General features: G+C 35.7%; 1 protein-coding gene across 3 annotated transcripts in view; it reads right to left on the bottom strand.

Annotated features, from left to right (window-relative positions):
* The window catches only part of LOC149571522 (Prefoldin chaperone subunit family protein), a 170455-nt gene that overhangs the window by 25903 nt on the left and 123501 nt on the right, over positions 1–21051 (bottom strand). The gene's annotated exons all lie outside the window — the stretch shown is intronic.

Genomic DNA, 21051 nt, shown 5'->3' with positions numbered 1-21051 from the left:
GCTGATTGTGCTCTTGGATAATCATATTCTCCTTAGCCTTGTCTGTACTCTATGCTCCATGATAAAAAGCTATCATTGGTTGGTTGTTCATTTCAAGCATACCTATACAGTTGTAGATATTCCCCGTCATTATTATTTTATCTTATATTTTATTTTATTTTCTCCAATCCATCAATATCTACTCCTCCACTGGGATCTCTCCACCATTGACTATAGTTTGTATCATATGCAGGAATTATTAGGGATCAAATGCCAAATCTTGGTTCAAGGTATTGCTGGGATACTCTCCAAAATCTGTTCTATCTCCCTGTTCCTTTCTTGCTCTGGCTACATTTCTATATGTTCCCCTAATCAATTGCTTCTTGTTGGGTCTGTATATTCAGTGTTCTTGTTTATCCCTCTTCTTGTCTACTGCTTTTTCCCTTCTCATGGCTGACTAGATCGGTATACATGCTTGTTCACATGCTGATGTCCAAAATTGTAATTGCCAACTCCCTTCTGTCCCTATGCATGTGAATCTTCCATTCCGCTCATCTATAATTGATGCCTTGGTCTTCATATATCTGTCATCTAAAATGAATGGTTCCCCTTATCCATTGGTTGTCGTCTTCTTCCTATTCAGCCCTGTTCTATCGCTCTATTTCTTATATCTGTGTGAGAGGTAAAGGTCGTGTCTTCTCATTTTATCATTTTGAACTGTTATATTTTTTTATTTAATTTAATGTATTATATGGTCTTTATTATATTGAAAGGTTTTTTATGTATGTTTATATTTCAATGGTAATAAAATTATATATATTATTTGATCAAATATAATATGTTATATATTCTCAGGCAAGAGCCTACAACACATCAGTAACTTGTGAGCCTCTCATGTGAGTGGTCTTGGGTTCGAATTCACTTAACACATAAAAAATAATAATTAATTGCAATACATAACAATAACTAATCTAGGCTTCGGCCTTTTACAGATCAAAAAATTATATATGTAATATATTGTCTAATATACAATGTAACAAGGGGATGTGTCCCCCCACCAAAATCGGGCCACACTCGAAACGGGGACACGCCTGAGATGGGGGGACAGCGTATCGGCGTCTTAGATTGTGCCACTCAAAGCGCCGCCTCCGCCGTAGACGGCGAGACGTCTTGGCATTCCTTGTGTGTGCAAGGGGATGCGACCACATCCCCTTTAATGCAGGGGGACATTGAGATGTCTCCCACGGCAACAAAATGGGGGAAATTTTTTAAAAATGCATTATTTTAAAAAAAAAATGGTTCTATTTTTTTTATAATGGGATGTGGTGCCCATTCCTTCCTCCTCCTTTGTTCACAAGCCTTTTATTCTTCATTTTTATTCACATTTGCATTTTTCATTGTTTGCAACAGCAAGAAGAAGAAGAGTGAAGCGCTGAGATAAGGGTTTATGCAAGAGTGAAAAAAGTGTTTGCAAGTGAAAAAGGAGAGCCTAGGAGCAAGAAGAAGAAGACGAGGGTTTCTAATCTTGTTGAAGGAGTTTTTCAAGCAAAAGGTAGGTCTTTTGACTTGCTTTTCTGATTTTCAAATGCATGTTTATAAATTATTGCTCAATGTTTTTAGTTCTAAATGTGTGTTATTTCATTTTGTTATAGTTATCATTCATTCATTGAATAATTTATAAATAATAGATTAAGATTCTTGATGTTTCATTTTGCAAATTCTTGTTATTTAGTTTCAAATTTTAGAAAATTTAAAGTAGGGCATAGGCTGAAAGTTTGTTTATTAATTTTTTTTTTCATTTTGTGAAATGCAGCGTCAAAATGAGCTCCCACATTGATTCTCATAGTGATGATGAGATGGAATTTCAATCAAATAGTGGCAGTGAGTTTAAATATGAACCTGAACCTGAGGTTGGGGCTGAGGATGATGACGACACCATTGAGAGGGGTGAGCATGAGACTAACATTGGGGCTGGGCCAAATCAGCAAGAGGCCCAAACTAGTTCCACTTCCATGGGTAGTGAATTTCAACTACCTGGTACTCCATCTATTGATTGCCCCTCCCCATCTTTGGCAAAGTGGGCTCGAGGTAAGTTTGATCCAAAATCTCCTCTAAAACAATTTGCCACTAGAATAACAAGTGGATCAAGTGGCACAAGAAAGTGGAGATGCAATATTTGTGGTGATGTATGGTATGGTAGCATCACTAGAGTGAATGTACCCCACTTTTGGATAGGTAAAGGTGTTGGACCATGTAAGGTTTTGAGTGAATCCAAAAACTTGAACTTGAGAATTTAATTCAACAAGGTTTGGGGAGTTCTAGAGGACTTGGGCATTCCAATGCCTACTACCTTGGTTGGTGGGCAGTAGGTTCAAACTATACAAGTGCATGAGCAACAACATTGACACATGTCTTCTTCTAGACCACAGTATAGAGCTTCAGCTACTACAATGCTAGGGGCAGCCTCCGCAACTTCCTCTACTAATAGCTCTATGGGTGTAGGAGCAGCCTAGTCAAGCAAGGGGAAATGCAGGGCACAGTCTAGTGACAACAACCCTATAGCAGATTTGTTTGTAGCTCAAACAAGAGAAAAGTTAGATGCATGCATTGGGAGAATGTTACTTGCCAATGGCATTCCACTTCATATTGCTCAGTCTCTTTATTTTAAGGAGGCATTTTGAGAATGTAGCAAAGGCGGGGTTACCATCATATGTGCCACCAAGTGAGCACAAATTGAGAACTAATATCTTGGATGATGAGTATTCCAAGATTAGTGAGGCCATGGAGAGCATGAGGGTTGTTTGGGAGGAATCAGGGTACAACACTCTCATGGATGGGTGGACGGATATTAAACATTGTCCACTCATCAATGTCATAGTCACATGCATAGAGGGCCCATTCTTTCTTAGGGCAGTTGATTGTTCAGGGCATTGAAAAGATGTTGATATTCAATTTCAAATTCTTCGGGCAGCCATTGAGGAGACTGGGCCACAAAATGTGGTCCAAGTAGTGACAGATGCATCTCATGTGTGCAGAGCTGCGAGGAGGCTTGTTGAGGCCACATATCAGCATATTTGGTGGACTCCTTGTTCTGTGCATGCTATGAACAATGCTCTAAAGGGCATGGGGAAGATTAGTTGGATAAAGGGAGTGGTGAGTGATGCTAGAGATGTGCAGATGTATGTCTGCAACCACCACACCTCACATGCACTATTTAGGAGCTTTGCCAAGGAGTTCCTAAAGCCTGTTGAGACACAGTATGCATCCTATTTCATTCTCTTGGAGAAATAATGCTTGAGTTGCAGGAGCCACTGCAACTAATGGTTATGACGAATGAATGGAATAGGTGGGTTGGTTCCAAGTCAGAGCAGATGAGGGTGAAGGAAATAGTTAAGCATGATGTATTTCGGAGCGATGCAAAATACATTGTCTATCATTAGGCCAGTCTTTGAGGTGATCAAGTATGGAATTGGGGATGCGCGTACACTTGGAGAGGTGTACAAGTGCATTGATTATATGCTTGGGCAGATGAAGGCTATTGTGCGAGAGAAGGACCCCACATTAGCCTTCTACAATGATCACATTCGGCCTATTATTCAACGTAGATGGGACAAACTTAACACACCCTTACACATGGCTATATATGCATTGAATCCAAAGTGATACATGACTAGGCCTGGTAGAGTTACACCACTTCATGATGATGAGGTGATTTTAGTTATTTATTTATTGTATAACACTACTCATTTTAATCATCTTTAAGACCTTGTCTTAGACTCTTATCATTTTAAAAATTTAATCATTTACAGTACTAGCATCTTGATTCTTCTATTTGCTAATTTGTACATTTTTATTTTTTCAAGTGAAGGAAGGGTTCTTCAAGTGCATAGATAGGATGTATGACCTTGAGACAGCAGCTAAGGTTCGCACTGAGTGGACCAAATTTGCTACTCTTACGGGTTACAATCAAGCGGCAAAGGCGGATATCGAGACTATGGCACAAGAGGATCCCATATTGTGGTAGTCAGCTTATGGAGCGAAATCTACAACCACCACACTAGCTATTCGTCTATTGTCCCAAGTGCTTAGTTCCTCAACTTGAACCTATTTTAGTTTTCAATGATCATTGTTCAACTTCTAATTCCCAAGTCTCACATTGGCCAATTATTTTTCATCTCAGGGTTCTAGTTCCTCAGCTTCTAAGAGGAATTGGTCTACATATAGCTTCATCCACTCTCTTAAGAGGAATAAACTTACCTCTCAAAGAGCGGAGAAGCTAGTGGTTGTACACAGTGTGTTGCGTATCGATGACCGCAAGACACATGTATACAAAGAGAGCCCAACATCATGATGGGATGTAGAGCCTGAGGAGCCATCACAGATTGATAAGGAGGACAATGCTTTAGATCCAGCCACAGGGCTAATTGGTGTTCCCTTTTCGGCTCTTGATATTGGAGAGACTAATAGTTGCAGTGGCTATGAGTTTCAACTTCCAGCCTCCAAGGGATGATCATTTGGCATTTTGATTTGAGCTATTGGAGACTTGTAGTTTTTGTTTGCATCATATACTTATTTTGATATCATGATTCATGGAACATGATACTTATTGTAATCATCTTTATGTCATGACTCATGACTCATATGATGATTGATTACTATTAGATAGTAGAATCGAGATACTCATACTATTGATCTAAAGACTGATATATATAATTATATTATAAATTTGAAATTATATAATTTGACACTCTTTCATTTGTTGATGTTCAATGTTCAATGTTCATTGTTTGTCATTTGATCATGAATCATGATGTTCCAGTTCAAAACTTCAATGCAATGTTCAATGTTGAAGTTTTAACTTTTTTACATTTTTATATCTTATATTGTATAATTGTAGTGCATCTTTTCATAACTAGCATTTTAAGTGCCATATGTACAGTATATACACCCTTGCACCCCCCGCCACCCCACCCCTCACACCCCCCCCCGGTCCCCCGTTGTTGTCCCCCCACCATCCCCAAATCAAGGCCCCTTTGTCCCCTAGTCTCGAAAATTTGTCTTGCACGGCAGTATAACTACTATGCTAATATATAAATTGTTTATAACATAATGTAGAATTATAATATTTGAAATATTTGATACATTTGATTTATTTATTGTTATATTATTTATGTAAATATATAAAACAAATATTCTAACTAATATCATTTATTTATTTACTAATAATCATTATATATTTTATGCTTAATTATAATAATATTGATTTAATGTATTATTCACCTATTTTAATTTATTTTTAAAATACATTTTTATTTATTATTAAATTTTATTTTAGAAGTGATTACATTACATACCATACTAGTTATCCTCAATTTTAGCTTCACAAAATTGGAGCAACCCTACGCAATTTTCTTATGGATTTGTAGGTGCATCCTCTTAGTTTTAATGTATTGATAAAGTAGCATTAGGACAATTCCTAGTGTTGCTCTATCTTGCATTTCTTTTAAAGGTTTCCATCGAGTTGAATCCCAAATTGTTTGTTAGAAAGAGTTTTTCTTCCTTGACTACAAACGCTTGATTATTGGCAAGCTTTTGCCTCTTTTCTTCTTTTTTCTGTGTTGTAAATAGTTTTAAGTCTTATTTTTACCTTCAATGAATAGCCCTTGGAATTTCACTCGTTTCGAGCTAACTTAGGTCGAAATCAGAGTTGTCTAGCTCAAGAAATAAGAGAAGTGAGGTTTTTCAAGACAACTGCACATCTCGATATTAAAAATGTCATAAAAGTGGTTTTTTTTTTTTTTTTTTGTGAAAGCATGATATAAAATCATATTTAATATTTTAAGTGTATTTTGTGATCCATTTTAAAATTTCAACTCATTCTAAGTTGATTTGACTATTGTTTTTTATGTTTTTATGAATATAGCCTATTTCAAGAGTATTTTTCATGTTACTTTATTATTAGCTATAGTCAGATATTAAATTTAATTACATAAGACAACTTAAATGCTTAAAGGTTGAGTTTTTATTATTCATTGCATATATCAACATGCAATTTGCTATATGAAAACCCACTTCCAATAAATTATAAATGCCAACATTAATTTAAATGGACTTTTCAATGCAATAACAAATTTTAATAAGCGGGTTTTTAATATGTAATTGTATTTATAAAACTTATTTAATTAGTGTAGTAGGGAAATTCTAAACCATTTACATATGTTGTTGCATGAATAAGTTTATTTGATATATATTATAGCATTCAAATGTAGCTTTTTAGACTCATTGCATATACATTTTTTAAAATTACCACTGAATGGACTTCTGAAATCAAATTGCATGATTTTATAACATGTAAATGCTCTTCAAAAGAGAGTTTTCACTTAATAAAGACATAAGTGGCAATTTTGGACCCAACTGCATGTGTATATGATGTTTAAAAACTCATTTCTACTTAGCCTAAGCCAAAGTGGCAATTTTTAGCTCAATTACATTCTTTAAAAGACATGTAAATGACCCTAAGAAGTGTGTTTCGCGCTAAATCATTAACCAAAAGGGCTAAATCATTTACCAAAAGGCTAAGTGGCAATTTTTGGGTTGAAAGCATGTGTTTTTAATACATGCATTTGCTCTTAAAAAACCTGTTTCCCTCTATGCAAGTCATGGTGTCGATTTTATAAGCCTTCGCATGTAATTTTTAATATGCAAATACCTTTTTAAAACATGTCCAAAGGGAGTGTCTGAATTAGTCACACCCAAACGGCGATTTTTCATGCTATTACATCATTTTTAATGCATGTGTTTACCTTGTAGAAATGTGTTTCAATTTCCAGTCCCGTTTTGATAGGGGGTTGGCCTGAATTTTCACCCTACCTAAAATCCTGACAATCTTGTAAAAAATCCAATTTTCTATTTTGAGCAATTAGGGTTTACAATTTTCATGTGCAAAGTTACCCTAAAAAATCCCTAAGTTCATAATCTATGTCCTTGTTTCCATTAGAAACCCTCTCTTTTAAAATGTGTTTCCGCACTTATAAAAGACCTTTGAAATTTTTAAGGTGCGACCACTCGACCAAGGTGATTGCATGGTCGTTACGTGGTTAAGCTCTTAACATTTTTATGGAGTGACTGTGTGAAACAGTTAAAAGCTCTTTGATCACTTGGTCGCAGTGGTTTATTGCAAAAGGTCATACTAGACAGCGAATGAGCAAAACAGTTAAGAAAGCAGCAATGGTCACATAGTTAAATCTGAGGTTAGAATTTCAAGCCACGACCACACGAAAAGGGGTTATCGCTTAGTCGTAACCCTCTTAGCATTTCAAAGATTTGACAAGTGGTGGCATCTGAGAAGAATTGACTTGTCATAACGATCAAGTTATAGTGCAACTGTGCGACCAAGGTTAAAAAGTGCCAATCCTTGTTTCGCTACCTAAAGTTCAAAAGGTCAAAATGATGGAGCGACTCAACGACTAGCTGTGATTGCACGATCAAAGGCCTAAAGATATAGTGTTCTGAGATAGCCGCGACCTGGCGAAATTGTTAGTGCAAATAACCAAAATGCTTGACGCGCGGTCGCAAGGCTTAAAAGATAACAAGGATTATGAGTTGCGACTGGGTGACAAGGTTAAAAGCTTGTTAAGTTTTGCTTGTTCACGAGGTCACACGATTAGAAGACATAAGGTAAATCAAAGCCACGACCTGGCGAAGCCGCTTAATAGGATACTAAAAATACTTAGTCGCACGGTTAAGTGCATAAATTAGAAAAGAAGTTGCAAAGCAGCAATAAGGTATTTCAAACAGTGCTTGTTGGGTCGTAAGGTTAAGAGGTTAAACTCAAAGGTAAACAATGAAGCAGTGACCAAGGGTTTTCACACAATCGCAAGAAAAAACATAAAAGGGTAAATGAGGCTTGCAAAGCCGTGAACAGTTAGCAATGTGTAGTGTTCGCATGGTCGCAACATAAGAGTTTAATATTAAAGTGATTGCTGAAAACCTCATGATCATCAAAAAGATAGGTATTGTTTGAAAAAGCGCAAAAAGATTTCGAAAGCTAGCAGTACAAGTGCAATAAACCCAAATTGTGACACTTCTCGAGATTTTGAGAATTCTCATGCATGCTGACTTAAAGACACCATTAATGCTTTTCTTTTGCTCAGCTGCTATTAAAAAGATGATGCTACGGGTTTCTAATTACAGCATTCACATAATTCAAAGCAAAGAAGAATGAGCACGAAATTGCTTTCAGAGTTTCCAGTTGCAGAGACAGTGTTTGACGAAGTTGAATTCAGAGAAAATGGCGCAGGAAAAAGGAAAGATAATCGCTCAAGTCAATGTGGAAGAAACTTCTCAAGGTGATAAGCAATCTAAAACTAAATTAGCCAGCTTGTATGCTGAGAAATGGGTATATTTTCTCCTAGGATCATCCCATGCGCAGACAATGAATTCCCACATTTTCAAGGATACATACAACTTTTGTAGGGATGTCACAATGCCAAAAACCAATGTAAACGAGTTGTTCTGGAATTTCTATAACATGTAGTGCCTACCCCTAGTTTGCATTTTATTATTATAGCCAAACTCTTTTAGGCCAGTTTTATGCTTGATGATTAGTAGCACTATCTTTGAGATTATCAGATATTGTTTCATATTTAGTTGATTTTATGATGAGATTACTTGGTACTCTATACTCCATGTATGCATGATGATTGTTATGATATTTAATTATTTCAGAAATTAATTAAATAAAAAGAATTAAATTTAAAGATAAAATTATAAGTTTAATTTTAAAATGGGATAATATTTATTTTATTTAATAATAATATATTTAGGAGTCCATTTTTAAATAAATGCTAAATATTATTATTACTTAATAAATATTTTATCAATTAAAGTTTCGAAAATAAATTAAAGAATGGAAAAGATATTAATTTATTAAAGAGTTTTAAGATTGCATAAAGTATGTATGAGATTAAAATTTAATAAATTAATTAAAAAGAGAAGTAAAGTGAAATTAAATAAAGATATTTTATATTGAAATAAAGGTGTATGAAAACATAAAAGAAAGATAATAAAGAGTTAAAGGTTGGTAAGTAAGGAGAACTCTCGGGTGATCGCACAATTAGTGCCCCGAATGTAGGAGAGAACTCTTTATCAGCATTTGAGGGTTAATTTTTCAAAGGACCAAAATTTTGGTAAGGACCGCGAATTTTGGAGAAGAAAATTTCAAAGCGAAGGTTTAGAGAGAAGAAATTTCTCTCACAAGTCTTTTGGGTGTTTGTGATTTAGCATCAGAATCCAGGTAGATTCTTGTGTTTTAATTCGCACAGTAAATAACGTTCTTTATTTTTCATGTCTTCTTTGTCACTGTGCATTGTATATTTGAATTTCTTTATGACGAATATTTCAATATTGTAACTTGAAATTTTGGGTATGCATGTGGTTTTCTTCTGTATACGGGGTGATTGAAATATCATTAGAATCCTCGTACAAGTAGATTTAAAAAGTGAAAATTAAACAGGGAAGGGTAATGAAATGAATTAAAAATTTGATTGGTTTACTGCATTTACCCTATCAGAGAATTGTTGGGACTTTTATATATATATATATAAATTGGTGGGGGTTATTTGTTTTGAACTTATTAAAACACAAATTTTATATAACAAAAAAAATTAAAAATTAAAAATAATATTGAAGAGGGAGGTGGGATTTTACCCCACCCCTCCCCCTTTTTTTCTTCTTTATTTTTCGCGGCAATCTATGTTTAAATATTAAATAGTGTTGTTAATTATTAATATTTAATAATTAATAAGATATTCAGTGGAGTCTTAGGTTTATGTAATTGTTATTAATAAATCTAATTTTAATGAAATTGTTAAGTATTTTATTTAAAATCAATAATTTATTATTTTAATAATTTAAATAAATAATTACGCTTAAATTATTTGGAATAATTGACTTGTAATTGAATAGGGGTAATTGTGCAATTATTTAATTATAAGAATGGGTTAATTGTAAGGATGAACTATGAATTTTATCTGCTTGAATCATACATTAAACTCGAAATTGAAACCTTACTTTTAACGCAATCATGTGTCTTCAAAATCAAACCTACACTGTTGTTTGTATGTTGATTATGCTTTGAGTTTGGGTTGACTAGAGTGTTGACCAATTTTAGGACGTTTACCAAAGGCTTGGGAGTTCTGCGATTGTGGTATTATGTTGAACTGATCTTGATCTTTTAAACTCAACCATGGTAATGTGTTGGTATGCTCTTTAATGAGTTTTTTTATATTGTTGGTTATTGTTTTCAATGTTATTATGGGATAACGGGATGAAAGTTATGACCTACTTGACTTAACCATTTTGAGTCTTCGATCAGTATTTTTGGGATACTTTCCAATTGCTTGTAGAGAACTGATGGGTTATTGTGATTATATGATTCTTTGATTTGTGATTTCATGAGCTTAGGGTAGGTTCTCTATATGTAATGTCAAGAAGTTGCTTGCAATGGAGGCTAGGGCCCTAAGTGGTTGCCAGGGTAACCCATTGTAAGTTGTTTAATAAGTGAAAACACTACATTAAATGAGAGTAAAATGAACCTTACAAGAGTCTTTGTATGTTCTTTCCCATGCCTCGAGTGCTAGTACAAACTAGGATGGGAGTAGAGAGAACGCTTAGTTGCAACCATGCATCGTTAGTATGCCTTGTCACTACGAGAGGATACTAGTGTCGTATGGGGTCACTAGGGTAGTAGGGTCCTGAGAGACTGCCAGGGTAACTCTAGCATTGATTCATGCGATGACACTTGCCTGCTTACATAGTAGGTTCCCTATGTGTCTTTGTGTGCCTCTGGGTCTAAACGTCGATTTATTTTGGAACCTTTGAGTTAGATTACTTTTAGGGTTTCCTTGACTAGAGATTACTTTTGATATTTGGATTGATATCCTGTTTGGGACTTGAGATTATCTCCTTAGCGCGGTGGGAGTGGGCCTTTTTGGGTTACCACGCAGTCAAGTGGTAGTGCTTTTCACTCTTACCATTGAGATTCGTCCGTAGATACTGTGGCTGGAGGTTCCTTGTCTGTATTTCCTTTCATTCTATTCTTGCGTATTATGATGGAAGATTATATCTTTATGATGGATAGTTATATCTTTATGATGAATGGTTACACTTATTGTATTGTACTTTGTTTCATGGATCCGAAAAGGATGATGTAATCTATTTTTATAAATGTATATTATTTTAGCCTTTCATACCTTGTAACATGTACACTGGATGATTGAGCATTCCGAATGTTATTGCCAAGTGGCATTCAAAACAAATGTATATTATTTAAATGGACTTTGGACTTTTAATTATTCTTTCATGTCGATGTGGTAATTGTTAGACTTAGTATTAATTAAATTTTAAATGTGATTCAACGTCTTGGGATTCTTAAGGAATGTAATCTGTTATGTTTGTTTATGTATGATTGTATGTTATTGCTTCCGCTACCTTATGTTTGATGTGTATGTTATTCTTTCTTCAAAAAAAAAAATGTTGGGCAAACTTAGTAAAACTTTAGGTTAATTCTTTTGGATCCCTTGGAGGGGCGTTACACAACAGGTTTGAGAAACCACCAATCTACAACCCTTGGATCAGAAACCTAGCAAAATTAATTATGCCAAAAATAATAGTTGATGTAGACCTAGTAAAAGCTTTGATAAAGTCCTATAATCCTACCACTCATGGATTTCATGTGAAAAATATGAGTAAACTATGCAAATTGGATAGAGAAACTTTCATTGAAGCCTTTGACCTTGCAAGACCAATGACAAGGTCCATTGAGCAAGAGAAAGTGAATGAGATGTTCAAAAATCAGAAAAGTTTCTTCACCGAGAAGGTTACGCAAAGGCATATCCCCAAGGCCAAGAAGGAGATGGGCGAGCTACCAAAGAAGATAGGAGATTTCATGCCTCTAGAATTTTTCAACGGAAACTTCCAGTGTACTGTGTTTGGAGTGAATAAGGTAATTGGACTAGATGGCACAATGAATGCTCTTGGCTATATCTACATCATGGCCGTAGACATCCAAGACTCACACCACAATGTCGAGTATAACTTTGTGACACACATAATCAATGTGATGCACAATGAAATTGTTGCTGCTCAGAAGGGAGAGATGGGGAATTTCAAATTCCATCACTACTCATTGTTAATGCACATCATCCTCTATAAGAATATAGGGCAGGTCAATCTTGATTTCATAGAGGCGACTGAGGAGAATGGAGAAAACGTGTCCCTACAGCTGTGGACAAGGTTATGGAAAAGGTTTTACCCTTACGCCAATGTTGTTGCTTTTTATAATGATTTTGTTTTTCCTATTTCCAATGTGCTTGCTTGTATAACAAATAGGGTTCCTAGGGGAGTTAAAATGCTAATAAGACCTTCTACATGCCCTAATGGGGATAGAAGATTAGGCCATGATTGGACTAGTTTGTTTCTTTTTGACAATGTTTCCTTGATAAGGGTTTATGGATGCCCCCAACCCCCTCGTTCTCCCTGGATATATCCCAAAAAGATTAGGGGAATTGGAATTCTTTTAGCAACTTATAATGATGAACAGGGAATACTTAGGTCTCACAATTAAGAAGGGTTCCTTTGTCCCTAGAAATGTAAAGATAGGGAATTTTGTCATTAGGAAGGATGTCACAGAGGAAATAGATGCATATATGAGTGAATTCCTACTACCCACTGCTCCTGCTAGAACATCTGATCCTAATGACCTAGTTAGGCATGCCCTGAAACAAATGAGGAAACACACTCTCCCAAATAGCAAACCTTACTGGGAAGACGATGTAATAATGAATTGTTTAGAAACAGAAGACTACAGAAATAGGACCCTAAGATGGAGAGAGATCATGAGGGTAGAAGAGGAAATGAAGAGAAAATCCCTCTTTCAAAGGTTTTTACCATGAGGAGAGATACTTGGATAGGTACAATAAGTGCCTAGACAATTTTGATACAATAATGTCTCAAGTACCTGCCGAAATAAGAGACAGAGCAGAGTCTGAACCCCCACAGCAGGAGGATGTGATTGAAATTGATGTGGAAGATGATCAACCGAAGAGTTCATCATGGGCCTAAGGAAGCAGGAAAAAGCAAAAAATAATAGGCAAACAAGGCAATGCAAATATTACCAAGGGGCACAAAGTATTTTGATGACATTAGGCATAATTCTTTTATCAAGCAGGCAGGCCAACATAAAAGAATCCCTAATAAAACTGAGCTTCAAATAAGAGTGTTGGATGAAAGGACAGTCCAAGCTCAAGAATTTATGAAGGATGATGATTTCATAAATTCAAAAGAACTCAAGTCATTCTTGTTTAAGATTAAACAAAATGAGCTTACCTTGCAACTGCAGCCAGGAGATTCACCAAAGAAGATAGCTGAATTGATGCAAAAGTTGCAAGAGTATGACCCTAACAGTGAAACTCTCAATGTGGATGAGGCTAGGGAGCTAGTACAAAGAAATGGGATGTTACTCTTCCCAGGATGGGAGCTCAGCTCATCATTCATGTGGACCAGATTAGAAGACAAGACAAATCTATCTCATTTGAGGAGACAAACATTGCAGGAGAGTTGCAGGGTTCAGGATTCAATGTGGACTCCACGACAATGGCAGTATGGAGGATGGCCCCTGAGTCAGACAAACGAACTCTAATATGTGACTAAGAGACTCACCCCAAGGCAATGTGATATTTTGGAATGTCACTACTGTTTCAAGTGAGCATATTCACAACTTAATGAACACTACATCATTAATGGGGAAAAGCAAAATGGATTTGCTTGAAGAGCAGCTGTACCAAACATACAACATATCCATTGATGCAAGGAAGAAGTACGAGGAAGAGCTCAAGAAAACTTGTGCTAGAATAGAGAATGGCTACCTTGGAGGATGAGGTGAAGAATCTAAGAATGTAACTAGCCCTATTACAGAGGTCAAGCATCAAGAGACCCAGACTGAAGCTAAGACAGCAGATGAGGGTATGGATCAATTGATGGAAGTGGATGAGCTGGATGTTGGGAAAGAAATAGAAGTCAAAACAACGGAGAGCATGCTCTCACATAAGATCAATGTCCTTAAACAAATTTCTCAAGGTATTCATATCAGTTATATTGCACTGCAGGGAGCAGAATACCAATGTACAAAAGCTCTATCCATTCTTTCCCCCTTATTTACTAAATGGGGTCCTTATATACCATTCTTTGATAAGTTAGTTCCAATTTTACCTCAAAAGAAGGAACTGCCTAAAGAAACCATTATTTTCACAAGGAAAATGGTAAATAGAGTGAAAGATTTGAATGCATTCTTTTTTGGAAAGTTGCAGTTAATAAGCAAAAAAATGAAGACCATTGCCAATGGTACACCTAGTTTTATCCAGAAGATAATTGATGATGAAAAAATGATAAAGAATTGGTAGGAATGGTCGGATTCTTTTGATGGTATTCTAAAGCATGAGAGGTCTGTTGCTTACAGTAATGGAGAAGCAGACATTGCAACAATATTTAATATTGTTGATCTTCTGTACAAGCTGGAAAAAGACATGACCAAAATAGTTGTAGAGGTTAGAGCTATAACTGATGCAAAGTGGAATAGTGCCTTAATGAATTGAATGCAATTAGGGGAGGCCAAATGAAGAGTCTGATATTACCATCTAGGAGGTGATTGCTAACATAAAGGCTATTCCATCTGGAGATAGCGACTGAGCATGTTGAAAAGTCAAATAACATCAAGAGGGAGGACAATGATCTAATAGAGACACCTTATCTTTGCAGTTCACCTATTGTGGGTGTGCTCTCATTACAAATTAACAAAGTTGATCCTGAACATCAAAACTGACAACTACTCAAATTTTGGCTCTCCAATATTCTTTTGTAACTGTTTTGTCCCGTGTGAAAAAGTTGTTGTAACCTGATTTTGAACATGTGTCCTCCCATCTGAAGTTTGTTGCAATCCTTGTCTCTATAAAAAGATTTCCAAGATGTGGAGTGAGGGTCCGAATTTCATTTTGCTGAACTAGGTTTTGTTCAAGTTTTAAGTCAGTCCATGCATACTATAATTTTGTTCCAAAATTGAATAGAAAGTTAACAATTGCTAGTCTATTTGAGCTTTTTTCCTAATAAGGATGGTCATTGAATGTATACAATTTCAAAGAAATTAATACAAAATGCAGAAAGTTTGTTGTTCATCCTAGATCTTGTCTCTTCTCTTATTTCCATTCTTTTCTCTGAGATTTAATAGCAAAGCTTATTAAACCAGTTGTAATTCGTTCTGAATTATATTTCAATTTGCTTTTGCTAATAATCTAATGGGTTATGTAATTATTTAATGTAAATTGGAAGAACCTTATGGTTTTTCATTGAAGATATTGATAAGTATGAGTTCTAGATATGAACATTGATAATCTTTTCACAAAGTTTCAAGATGCGATACAGAAGTAATTGTCTAATTCCTATGAGTTTGTAGCCCAATAGGTAAGGCAATGGTCATCCTCTGAAAGTTGAGCTAGTTGGAATACCTTATAGTGCAGAAATTCATATAAATCATTCATTTAATGTTTTGTTATTGAAGTTTGAAAATGTCCGCTTGTGCTTGATCCATGGAGTTTAGGGTCTGATAAAATAGCAATTTCTCATCTCTTTACTGTCTTTCAGCTAGAAGAATTAGGGTAAATCATCTATTATTTCGGAATTCATGTTGTAAGTCTAAATTTAAAGCAAATAAGAAAGAATTCCTAGGTAAACCTGCCTGAATCTGGTAGAATTCAAAGTGGAGAAGACCTCAAAGTCTTGTTAGTTGGTCCTTTTAGTTTGCACATCAGAACACTCATTATGGTCTTTAGCTAATTCCTAGGTTTTTTTTATCATATAAGAGGTTGTTGAAATTCTGTCAAATCAAAAGCCAAGAGAGGGTTTTTGGCATTATTTCCATGTGTTAATACCATCTCAAGCTGTGTCCATGTATTAGCAATGGCAAATCTTTTCCTTCAAAACGAGTCAAATTTTATACCAAAAAAAAAAAGCATTTTTGGGCATTTTTAAAGAGTGGCGAATTTGGAGTGAAAGCATGTTCTTCAATACATGCATTTAGTATAAAACAGCCCATCTAGGGCACTTTTTAACCAAAAACGCTGCATTTCTTCATGGTTCTTGGCTTCCAATCACCCCAAGAAGAAGTCTAGGGTATGTATTCAAATTATCAGCTTGTTCTTCATCATTTCCAAGCTTAAAATGATGTCCTAGATGTCATTTTTGAATGCATTTGCATATGGCATTGATTTGGTCAAAGTTTGTTGCAAGTTTTGGGCATTTAATCTCTCTATCTCCACATATCCATATCAAACCTTGACTATCCCCAATGTTTGAATTTTGAAATCTATATAAGTCTTCTGATATTAAACAAATCTTAATCCAAAATCTCTTGGATTTATTTTCAGATTTGTCAAAAATTTAAAAGAGACTTGTCATTTTGTGGTTGGTGGAGAGAGGTATATGTTTCCCTTATTTTCCTTTAGGTATTTTGGTCTTGTTGAATTTCTTATTGCAAGTCTTTCAATTGCCATTTTCAGATTTACATGCTTTTGTATATATGGTGCTCCTTTTTCTTTCGTCTACTTCTTCAAGTTGCATATTCAAGGTCCCATTTACTTGCATATGCAACCAGGGTAAACTCTCGTCTTAAGTATAGATAAGTTCTTCATTTCTCCTCACGAGAATGCAGGCGTAATTCTCACCAATATGCGTTCCATGAATCTCCATATGGCTGCTCTATTGTAATAACCCTGTCTGGTTATAGCCAAATCAAGCATCAATTTCTTTCACATCTCAATGGTTTGACATTTTGTCAAACACTTGGCAAGCAACCCAATTACCACTGAATATATGATGTCTTAAATTTTCAAACACAATATCAGGATGTACAGGAAACTGATCACAAATTTATTTAATTTTGGCCTTATAAGCTTGGCATAAATAAATACCAAATGCCAATAAACAATTCTAAAATGATTCACACCAGCCTCTGAATTCATTCATCAACAAACCACATAGCAATATAATGAAAAGGGAATTTAATTGTTGGTTGATTATAAATCAGAATTTGAAGCCAACCTGTTTACTTTCAAACTATGTAATATTAACTGAATTTTACAAATTAAGAACCTGGTCTTTGTCATAGAATGTAATTGCAAAGTCAAATTGAAAGCTGCCTGGTCCAATTTCAATCTGGCATTCATAGTCTACCCGTACAAATGCTGCCCAAAACAAACTCCAATCTGCAAACTAAACCCTCGTCCAACAACAGAGAAATTATAATATTCCATTGTATAAATGCTCCTTAGTCACAGTTAATACAGAAAGAGGAGATGATAATAAAACTCAAAAGCCACAATACCTCACCTGTGGATTCTTAGATTTAAATCTACAATACTTCAGCTATATATCCCAAACCCTTATACTTCAGCAAGGGCTCAAACTTCAGACTTAGAAATGTCACAAAGACGACAACAGCAAACTAAGATAATCAAATAATTGGATTCTTTACTCATCAAATGGCCTCATATTTATAATCTCCAAATGGCACAAAGTTTCCCAAATGAACTTCACTTAAGAAGCTCCCCACACACAACATTAAATTATAATATAAAGTGTCATTATAATCTGATTTATTAATTGCTTTTGGCTCTGAAAATAACTTTTTCCACCATAACTTCAAATTCTGACACGTAAGGCCACTGTTTCTTGTTCCCATGATTTAAAAATTTTCGTCCTGGTTCCAACGAGCTATGATACTAAGGTGACCAACCAACAACACTATCAAAAATAACCTCAGCATATTTATATGAATAATAATAATAATTCACTCGTCTTGCGAAAACAACTAAAGAGGCATTAGAATCAAAATCTGACAACACCAAAGTGATCCTAATGATGAAAGATGATGAATGAACTTGACGGGGTGACTTACTATAAACAAATGCTCCCTCCAAGATTCTTGGAGCTCAAACTAAAAGCCCAAAATAAAAACTGAGAGCATCCTCCAACTCCTCTAACTCAATTGAGTTCATCGAAACCAACGGAATTACTTACTATAAATAGTAAGTCCATCAAACAAAGCCAAAACACCCTAAGCTGCTGGAAAGCCTATAAACACACAACTGAGACCCTCAAATTTCACTATCAGCTCACGAGGGTCGTGATGGTGAACTAACTTGGCCAACTACAGGAACCTGCTAAAAATGGGGACATTACATCTATGGTTGCAAAAGAATTTCCCAAATGCTTGTCAGAGAAATAGTATGATTTATAGCTATAAAAAGCATGCTATGTTTCCATTTCACTATACTTTGCTCCAGATTTACACATTTTAAAGCTTGTTCGCATGTGTAATGCACCCAAAAAAAATCGTTTTTGACTTTTCTAGTCATATTTGAGCCATTATATGCTTGACCCAATTGTTCTTTCATTGTTTGCTAGTATTCCTTCCATTCTCCCTATCTATACCTTGCCAAAATCCATGTTTTTAAACAAAAAAGTTCGATATGGAGCCCTCATATGATGATGTTCTTACACTATGGGATTTTCATGTAATAGTTCCACAAGCACAACATTTTGAGATGTCAAAGAAGATTGCACCAGCAAAAAGAAAAGACAAAAAGAAAATGGAGTGCCAATACGATCAATACAACAACTTCATCCCACCATCTCAAGTGACTTCTTACACTGAGAGCATTCGTGATACTGATATATCACATATGAACATTGAAGATTTCTTCATAAGGGTGAAGGTTTAAGCCACCAAAAATATGACTTGGATCAAGAGTCATATACGTTTGTTGTCTACTTTTCCCTTGGCAGCTCATGAACCTAAGTTTATTCTTGCATACACTAGACAATTTCATATAGCTTCCAAAACAATCAGAGATCGGGATGGTAACACGATCATTAGTCTTGGTCTAGCGACTATTGGCCATATCTTTCATGTTCCTCATACTCCAATGGTAACCAACACTACCAAATAGAAAGCATTGGAAAGATGGAACGGTGATATGACTAAATGTTGTGGATATATTGATGTCAATTGGTTAATCACTAAGAGGCCAAACCTTGTTAGATAGCCTAAGGGCATATGCTGCTGTGATTTCAAGGAAGAGATTAATGATCTCATCATATTGCTTAGCTGCCTAGCTAGACTCAAGGACTCAAATGTTTTCAAACCTTGGATGCACAAGTACATTCATCTCACCATAAGAGCAAAAAATAATGTTTTTTGGGCAGAATTGATCAGTGATTCAATTTGCGAACAATTGGTGAGTGTGAACGACACCAGCATATTCAATATGAACTCTTACATGGTATACATTGTTGTTGCCCTGGGTTCTTTTTCAAGCCTATCAACCAAAGGTGATAGATCATTGTTGCATGTTTGGGATTATTATGATCAATTCCCTCTCAAGCAAAGATGGATACACTATCACAGAGTACAAGATGCCTCCTTTGGGCATTACATGTGCTTATTCGATAAAGAACTCCCAAGAAAGCGTGTTTCTGATGAAGCGTGGAATTGAATCAATGAAGATGGTTGCATGTTCCTACAATTTCCAAACTTCACATATCTACGAGTTGGATGTTTCAAAGGAGAGCCATACACTACCTAGATTTCCTAGAGACAAGATTGTAATTATGGAGCTAGCCAGGACACTCATGGAGGTACAGGCCTATCAGTCCAACTTGCATAGACCGGGAGTAGGAATTTCTTCAAGAAATCCTTTGAAGATTGGCAGATACTCTATAGACACTGTACCAAAAGCCAAAAACATGGAGTTCGAACTTCAAAGAATCACTCTCAAGAAGTTCATGGCAAGAAGTTGTTTTGATTGGAGAGGAATAAATGATATGATGAGAAAGCAATTAATACATGTGTACTGTCTTGAAGATTTCAAGATCAATGTGCGTACCGAGGTGGACATTTGGCACTTAAATTATAGTCGATTAACATTGATGCAAATAGTAGACTTATGCCTCAATCTCTGATGGGGTTGAAGATGATGATCATATTGTAGATCCTGACTATGTTCGGCATCGGATAGAAAAGATGCCTATCCTTCCTCCTACATGGTCAAGTAATGAGAACACCTCTATTTGGGATCATTTTCAGCCTATCCTTGCTAATACCAATATTTGGTTGAAAAAGAACAATCTCAAATGCATCAAAATCAGACGTGGAAAAGATTTAGATTTTGTTGGTCCGATTGGTATGATGGCAAAGACAATGGTCAAAGGAAAGGATGGAACTTCATCTTCAGCAGTTAAGCCTCTTGTTCAGTGTTGTCCAAAGCTCACAATTAAAGAGGGAAATATTACGGGTAGGATACTCGACGTAAAAGAAATTGAATCTCGAGCAATTCAAATTGATTCAAGTGATGATGATACAGTTTGATCAAAGGAACTCACAATCTCAGTTCCACCTTCCACAGAGGTTCACACAACTACAACTCTCAACTCTTCCTAATTCAGCACCTACATCAGATGAATCCCCTGATTCACCTTTGAGCATGGCAATGGATGCATTCTCCACCAAAAATCCACCTCATGAAGATGTCATAATGGTGAGTCCAACACCCATGTCATCAGCAACACTAGAACTAGAAACTAAAGGTGATTTATATAATTATGAGAATGTGTTTGATGCATATTCTATGTCAATCCCCTCCTACTACAACTCAGTCCATGGCATTGATTGATGTAACCTCATCTCAGTTCGAGCAATTCATGACTGAAATCAGAAATAGTAGTCCTGCACCTATGACCATTCAAACCGAGACTCCTATCATTGTCACTACAGTTGTGCAAAATAATCCAGCTCGAACCATGGTGACTACTACTACAGCTGGCACATCTTCTTTCAACCTTCCTCCATGGCTAACCACTATCACACAAAAGAGGAAGAAGGAAGAAATCCCACCAAAAGAGTTTGGCAGCCAAGTTGTCAGCCCAAAAGCTTCAAAGAAAGAATGCTAAAACAGTTTCTCAAGT

The sequence above is a fragment of the Cupressus sempervirens genome, chromosome 2, assembly GCF_028749045.1.
Source record: "Cupressus sempervirens isolate cs-2001-9-10 chromosome 2, ASM2874904v1, whole genome shotgun sequence".
In the NCBI taxonomy this organism is placed as follows: Eukaryota; Viridiplantae; Streptophyta; class Pinopsida; order Cupressales; family Cupressaceae; genus Cupressus; species Cupressus sempervirens.
Note: the sequence above shows the minus strand (reverse complement) of the source record. Positions and strands in the feature narration are given on the sequence as shown.